Below are 8,466 nucleotides of genomic sequence, written 5' to 3'. Positions count from 1 at the left end.
TTTCATTTTTAGGATTTTTCTTTCTTTTTAGTTCATTGGGTTTACACTTGCCTTCTTGCTAACCATTTGAGTCTTTTCCCTTCTTTTCAAGCCACATCTTTAGATCTTGAGCCTTTTGTTTCTTTTTCGTTTCCATTCTTGGTTTTTGTGAAGCAATTGATCATTTTTGTTGGAGTTTGTGGTGGAGGAGTTTGGATATTTGGTTCTCTTGAAAGCAAGTTTATGTTGTGATATTTGTGTGAATAATGGCAAGTGAATAAAGTAAAAGCCATCCAAAGTAAAACAAAAGGCAAGGACAATGCAAATGCAAATATTGTAAAAGTCGTCCTAAGTTCAAAATGCAATGGACATTTGCTTTGAAAGTAATGAAATTACGATAAAAAAAATAAAATTAAAAAAAAAACAAAAAAAACAAGTGAAAATGAGAAATTTTCAAAAATATTTTGATGTAATTTCTTTTCCCTTTTCAAGCATTGAGGACAATGCTTCCTTTTAGCTTGGGGGAGAAGCGTTTACGCTTTTTGTATATATGCTTGTATATATAGCTTTGAATAAGCTTGGGGGTGTTAGTTTGTTTTTGTTTGGTGACTTCTCGGTTTTAGTGTCGAGGTTTGGCCAATCTTTGCTTCATAACCTAGGTGTACCACCAAATTTTATTTGCTTAGCCTACCCCTAACCTTTTGCCCTTACGTTACAACCTTTGGGAAAGTCCTTTCGACCTAGTGGTTGAGTCATATACCGAGGGAGGGCATTATGAGTTAAAGCCTAAGGAAAAGGAATGAAAGGTCAAGATGTCGAGAAACCCTCAAATTCTACTCTTTTTCCGGTTCCTTCGAGGAACCATAGAGACGCTTACTAAGGGAAGATTTGAAACCATAGGGAGAACGCAGCAAGATTGGTTGGGATGAAAGTGGATTGCGCCTCATTAGTTCTCTACGCTTAGCATACCTTATTTTTCTATCAACCGTGAATATCTTGAAGCATGCATACCCATTTCATATAGAAAAGTGTTCATGCATTTGCATTTGATCGTTTGTGAAAGTCCTTGTCAAGAGCTATTTGTTTGAATTTTTGTTTTACCTTCTTTTCTTTTTAAATGATTTTGCCTCATTTTATTTCAAAGAGTTGTGGGTTAAGCTCTTAAGAAACCCTTACGAGACCTCACTCATCCTCGTCGGCGACTTTGGGGTTTAAAGGGCTTGTTGTAGCTAAAAACAACCGTGATTCCTACGTTAGTGAGTCTTAGTGTATATTCTTCTTCTCTCTTTTTCTTTTCTAAATAAACCCTCCTTATTCCTTTTTAGATTTTTTTTTTTGCTCGATACGAGCAAAATTCTAGCTTGGGGGATTTGATGAGTTTCATTTATGGCACTCATAGGGTAGTGTTTTAGGATGTTTTCACCTTATTTTTCATGTTTTTCTTTTATCATTTTGGTCACTTCTCCTTTAGTTTCTCTATTTCTTCTTTCTTTGTGTTTTACTTTCCTTTATGTGCTTTTCTTCGTGTTTTCCTTTTATATTGCTCTTTTTCTCTTCTATTTTCTCTCATTGGTTTCTCTTGTAGGTGCTTAAGGACTTAGCTTCACAAAGGAATCAAGAGGAGCAAGAACAGCTAAGCAAAGGAGTTTCAAGCCTCTTGGAGAGGGCTCGGAGAGGGCGCTCTGCATCTTCTATTTGCCGCGGGCGCAGATCCTGAGGGCCGCGCGTGCGGGTTAAGTGCATCAATTTGGTGATTTTGGGCAGGAACTCTCCGCACCCTAGCCGCGATCTAGCTGCGGGCGCGAAGAATCTAGAGATACCGCTCCAGATAGAGAGACTGCGTCCCCCTTGTCTTCACCTGGAACAGGGCATCTGCCGCGCCGCCCTGAGCCGCGGGCGGGGGTGGCTTCGCCGCGGGCGCGGGCTACAATACCCACGGGCACAGGTCTTGCCCAGATTGCCCACAGAGTTAGTTATGGGATCCGTACCCATTTCTGCGCGCCCGCGGGATCTTCTTGGAGAGGCGCGGCCGATCAGTTTTTCTTCTTTATCTATAAATACTCTTATAAATCCTTTTGAAGGCTAACTTTTAGATAGTATTTCATTTGCTTAGTTTTTAGAGAGACAAACTAGAGAGAAGTTAGAGAGAAAGTAGAGATTGTAATCCTTGGATTTGATTTGTAATTCAACATTGCTTCTTCAATCAAGTTTGGAATTCTTCTTCATATCAATGAAAGTCTGTGAGATTTCTTTCCTTTGAATTTACTTCAATTGCAATTTTCTTTTATGCTTGAATGTTTGGTTTGGATTTTGATTTAGTTTTGAGAATTTGTTAATTGATTGTGTTTCCTTTTAATTTAGCTTGAGATGAATATGTTTGTGATTGAATTTGTTTTGGATTTCAAATTCACCATGATTAGTGAGTAGATTAGTTGCTAGGGAGAAGGGGAAGCATGCTTGATTAATATTTTTGCTAGTTTATTATCATTGATTGATTGAATTGTTGCAATTAAATTGGTTGACATAGTTGTGCATGTGATTAATTAGACTAGGAGTGATCAACCTATAAGATTAATCTAGATTGCATTGCAATTTTCAATGACATGAACCCTTGATTTGAGAATTTCTTTAATTGATTGAATTTGATTGTGATTCTCCTTGTTAGCCATTCATAGTGAACCCTAGCTAGCTTGGTTTATAGGAGATAACCTTTGAATTCCTTTGATTGCAACTATTGTTTGTCACTTGCAATTTTTGAATCAATTGAATGATCTATCAATTAGCATAATTGTTGAGCTTGCATGTGGAACCTATATTCCTAGTGTTTAGCATATTGATTGAATTCTTTGATTTGTCTTGCTTCTTGTTATTCTAGTTACCAAACTCAACCATTGATATTCTTCGATTTAACTTAACATTAGACTATAGCATAGCTCCTATTCATTCCTTTGGGTTCGACCCTTGACTTACCGCGTACTCGTATAAGGTTTGTTAAGTGTTTATAAATTTAGTTTGACCAAGGGAGAATTAGATGACGACCTAGTTTTACCCCTTTTCAGTATGGTATCATGTCTATGTTGGTATATATTCCAACTTGCATGGTACGTAGATAAGACATATCAATGGAAAGTACTGTCTATAAAAACATTTATCAATACAAGGTGTAGGTATACTTTTTCTTACGTAAATGAGTTAATACTCTAACCGACAATATTAAAGAGGGGGTCCGTCACTTTTCTCTTTCTCTTCAATTAAATGGGCAATTACATAAAAGTCCTTCCCTAGAATCCTTGTAGAGGGTGTTTATAAAAAGGGAGGGATAATGATAAAAGATACTATCTCCGATTCTTTTTAGTTGACACGTATTCCTTTTTAGGAAGTTTTTTTTAATTGACGCTTTTCCTTTTAGGGTAAATTTTTTATCTTGCATTTACAAGATACCCCACTTGCTTTTTCATTCTCTCACACTCTCTCCTCTCCTTAATATATGTGTCTAAATCAAACGCGACAACTAAATAGAAACGGAGGAATGATAGAAGAAAAGTATAGTGTTTGTTTAAAGGGATGAGGATTAAAAAGAGGTTAAGGATAGGGATAAAAGCACCCCCTTATCCCTTAGGGGGCGTTTGGTTCGCGGATTATAGGTATTAGGTATGGGTTTAGAATGACCAAAACTCATACCATATGTTTGGTTGTCAAAAATATGATTTTTAAACCCATACCTCAAACCCATAAGGTATGGGGTTTAGAAACCTTGGGGGGAAGGTGGGTTTGGCTCATTCCATTTCCTTAGGTATCAAATATATGAAATTAAGGCGATGACATTTCATTCCAGAATTGAACCAAACACATGGTATCAAGTATCAAATTCCAACCCGATACCACCTTAACCCTATTCTTGATTCCAAACCTATACCACTCTGTGAACCAAACGCCCCCTTAATTTCTATAACTAAGGGGGTGGCATAAGGAAAAGGGATAAGAAATAAGCTAAAAATACCAAATTACCCTAATAAAAATTGAAAGGATAAGGGAAAGGGTAGAAGTTAATAAGGGTATTTTTATAATTTTATTACTTATACCTAATTTATTTCTCATACTTACCACCTATCAATTTCTTATATTTATCCTCCCTCCTTATCCCTCTTATTCAAGTTATTCCTATCCCAAGTAAGTATTACCCACTATCTGGTATGGGATATGTCAAGTCCATACCAGAATAAAAAATAATATTTGCAATTTTTTAAAGTTAAAAGAAATAAGAGTAGGTAAAAGTGATGGAAGGGGGGGTAAAAATCATAACCTGTGAAAAAACACAGAAATCGCGAGAATGGTTTTGTTTTGGTCGGAAAACCATTAAACCGTAAAGCTCCGTAGAAGAGATCCATAGCTCCGGCTACCTTTGAACTTTGAAAAGAAGAAGCTCCGTGAAGATCTGTAGCTCTTCGTAGAGCTAAATACCTCTTTATCTGGTAAATTGTTGTTTTGTTTTTATTGGAACAACTTTGAGAGAATTGGAAGGTTTTTGGAAGGTCGTATCAGTGGGTCTTGCATCAAAGTCATAAGAATCTGCTTGCTTAATTTTCCCTTTGAATATGGTGTTGGTTTAATCTACTCAATAATTTTATCTTGTTCGACCACCTTAATTTGGGAAAAAAGTTTCATCCGGGAAGAATGTGGTAGAGCCAATGATGTGGATCAACCCAATTCTTGCTGGGGGGATACTGCTCCACTTGCAATACTACTATACTTTTTGTGTTCTATTTCTACTATGGGTTTTTTAAATCATTTTTTTTTCTTGTCTTCTGAAGTAAAGAATTGAACCAAAGTGAATGTTCTGTTTTGCAGAAATGGAAGAAGCTTATACAAAAATGGTTGCAATGGATTTTTTTTTTTTTTTTTAATATCTGATGCTGTAATTTTGTTTGCATATACTGTTATATGCAGCTTAATTAACTGTTATATATTGTTGCATACTATTGTGTGATGATATTGAATTATGATTTCTAATGAATTTAAATTTACTCGACATTATATTTAGAAACTTTAATAGAAACTAAAGTATATTCATAAGGTTAACATAGAGAGTGATAGTAAGATTACTATATTACAATAGTAACTAACATAATCAAAGTTATTGATCATACCATTACATGAGTACTTAATTTGAAGTTATATCATTATCCTAGGAATTTGACTATTGTTTACAGTAAACATACATTGAACACATGGACCAAACATAGTGACACGTGTCCCTCAAAACCATTGTTCAGACTTAGGGCCCGTTCTCATTGACTGAATTAAACTGAAATGAATATTTTATAAGAGAAGGAAATTATGAGTTGAACAGAACTGAAGTGAAAATAAACGTATGAGAACAGGCCCTTAAGCAGGTTATGACACATGTCACATGCTCATAGTAGGGTGAAAAAGGCCTAAGGCACAATTCCCGAGAGCCGTAAAAACCCCAAAAACAACTAAAATAAGTCTTGTATAAGGCAATAAAGTCATTCCTAGTTGTAAATTTATTTTCTAATCACTAAAGTTGTTATAATGTAGTAATGTGTTGATAAACGATAAATTACTTATTATCAATATAGTAATGTTTTGTTAATTTCACATTACTAAAGTTGAAAATTTGTAATAATTAAAGTTGTTAGTTTCAAATTTAATTGTAAGTTTGTAACCGATAAATCGTTATGAACTATTAAGAAAACTGTTTTTATAAAGACAAACGGTTATATTTGTTTAGATACTGTTATTTGTAAATAAATAATGTTATGTATAAATATATGCGACCTATTGACTAGATTGGTAAAAAACAAAAAAAAAAAAAAAAAAAAAAACTAATTCCAAGCGACATTTTAGTAAAAAAAATAATCTCAAGAGACCAAAATATCTAATATTTTATGACAAAGTCTTCAAAATTCCTAAATGAATTTAAAATTGTGTTTTTAATATCACAATTTCTTATATGGTATGACCAATTCACATAATCACATATAAATCGATTAATAAGGGTCACAGTAATGAGCAAATAGAGTTACTTTAAAGTATGTAGATTGCTTAAATGAGGAAAAAAAAAAAGGTTATTCACTTAAATAAGTGGAATCATACTTAAATTTTAAAACAAAATAATAGAAGTTAATAAGTTACGGAGTATCATTTATAAATAGATCAGCTTTCTCAATTTTTATTAATTTTGCATAACATCGTTTCTTATAAATAGAAACTGTTGTATAGAAAGATATACCGTCATTTACAAAACGATACAGTTATATATAAATATATACAGTCATTTTTAACATTAACTCTTAAATACATCGGGTTCACATTTCTTCTTAAAAAAAATATGGTCCACATTAATTTATTATTGACCACTATTAGAGACACTATGGTCGTTTAACCTTATATAAAAAATGTCATTATGTCAAAATAAAGGTTCTTATTATTGCGCTATTATAAAAGTCATAAGAGGTTAAAATTTTTTTTTTTTTTTTAATGAGTTTTTTTAACATCAAGGTCACTATATTCAATTTAACATCAATGCGAGCGTATGAATCACGGGTTTGCATTAATATTATTGTAAATAAGGTCGGACAAGGGTTACTCAAGGGGTTCACTCGGTCAAGGGTTAATCGAGTAACCCCTGCTACACACATGCCGCATACAAAAAATTGTGAAAGAGATATTGTTACATAGAAAGATATACTGTCATTTATAAAGAGATACGGTTATTTCAAAATCGATGCTATCATTTATAGATGGATACCATTATATATTGGTTTAGTCATAACGTTGGTTATGTTACAATAGTAAACGTGGCCATAAGTCCCATTACTGTACCAATAAGTAGAGGTGTCAAAATCGAATTGACCCGAGAAAAACTATCTTTTGATCTGATTTGATCCGATTTACTCAAACATACTAAGACTACTAAACCAATAAAAAAAAAGGATAATTTGCCAATTACTACCGCAAGTTAATACCACTTTGTAAATTACTACCGCAAATTAAAAAAGTTGTAAATTACTACCGCAAAAACTTTTAAGATGTTGCGATTACTATCAAACCCCACTTAAACCCAACTATGTCGTCATTATATCCCTTTAACCCGTGTTTCACCATGGTTAAGGGCTTTAACCAGCCCCCCCCCCCCCAAAAAAAAAGAAAATGGGTTAGGGATATAATGACGTCATGGTTAAGGGCTTTAACCATGGGTTAAAGTGATATAACGACGTCATAGTTGGGTTTAATGGGGGTTTGGTAGTAATCGCAACATCTTAAAAAATTTTGCGGTAGTAATTCACAACTTTTTTAATTTGCGGTAGTAATTTACAAAGTAGTATTAATTGCGGTAGTAATTGGCAAACTTTCCTTAAAAAAAACACATCCGCATTTTTCGCAATTAACACTAAGTTCTTTTTCAAAAAGTTCTCTTCCACCGCAACGACCACCGCCTCATCCACCACCTCTACGGCCACCTACACAAAACCCACTTCAATTTAGCAAACAAAATAGAAGAACCCGAATCCTAATTGAAAACATTTATAATTACACATTCAAATTTAAAATTAACTAATAAATTCAAACACCACAAAGTATCAACCTTGAATGAATGAATTCACATAAACATAGCCGCTGACTCGCTGTAAAAAAACCTTACTTGGGGAAAATTTACAAAGCTTGTTCCAAAACAAGAAAAAGAGGCGCCAACAGGAGAGAGGAAAGAGGAAAATTTATCAATCGTGTTTCGATGACTCGATTAACACCGGCGCACCGCAGTTGAGAAAGAGGAAAAGAGGAGAAAACAGGAGGAGAGGAAAGCGGTTTTATTTTTTCTATGGAGGCGGATGCACGATGCTCCGCGCATCCGTTTTCTCTTTAAAAACGCGGAATGAACATTCCGCTGTTCAGTAAAGAACATACATTTGTTTTGTAAAGAACATATAGCTTTTTCATAAAGAACATCACATATAGCTGTATTGTAATGAACATATAGTTGTTTTATAAATAACATATACCTATTTTGTAAAAAAAACATTCAACTTCATGTTCTTTATATATATATCTAAAGAACATCCGTAATATTAATTTTAAAACATGATAATTAGAGGTGATCAGCTTCGGCCCGACCCGATCCAACCCGAAAATAGGGCGGGTTTAGACAAGCCTTAAAATGCATTTTTAGTTAAAAAAATCCAAACTCGACCCGAAAAAAAGCCGAAAATCCAAATTATAGCTGTATTGTAGTGAACATATAGTTGTATTATAAAGAACATATACCTATTTTGTAAAAAAAAAACATCCAACTTCACGTTCTTTATATATATCTAAAGAAAATCCATAATATTAATTAAAAACATGATAATTAGAGGTGATCAACTTCGGCCCGAACCGACCCGGCCCGACCCGATCCAACCCGAAAATAGGGCGGGTTTAGACAAACCTAAAAATGCATTTTTAGTTAAAAAAAATCCAAACTCG

General features: G+C 34.0%; 1 long non-coding RNA gene across 1 annotated transcript; it reads right to left on the bottom strand.

Moving 5' to 3' along the window:
• Window positions 1-7,270: 7,270 nt before the first annotated feature.
• LOC145584339 (uncharacterized) lies at window positions 7,271-7,814 on the bottom strand. Its single transcript, XR_014100348.1, has 2 exons — window positions 7,589-7,814; window positions 7,271-7,463 (listed from the first exon to the last, which is right to left on the bottom strand). It is a non-coding gene; the product is annotated as an uncharacterized LOC145584339 (long non-coding RNA).
• Window positions 7,815-8,466: the final 652 nt, after the last annotated feature.

Source organism: Chenopodium album, chromosome 2 (assembly GCF_948465745.1).
Source record: "Chenopodium album chromosome 2, dcCheAlbu1.1, whole genome shotgun sequence".
NCBI classification, from domain to species: Eukaryota; Viridiplantae; Streptophyta; class Magnoliopsida; order Caryophyllales; family Amaranthaceae; genus Chenopodium; species Chenopodium album.
The sequence above is the reverse complement of the archived record's forward strand: the minus strand, read 5'-3'. Positions and strand labels throughout refer to the sequence as shown.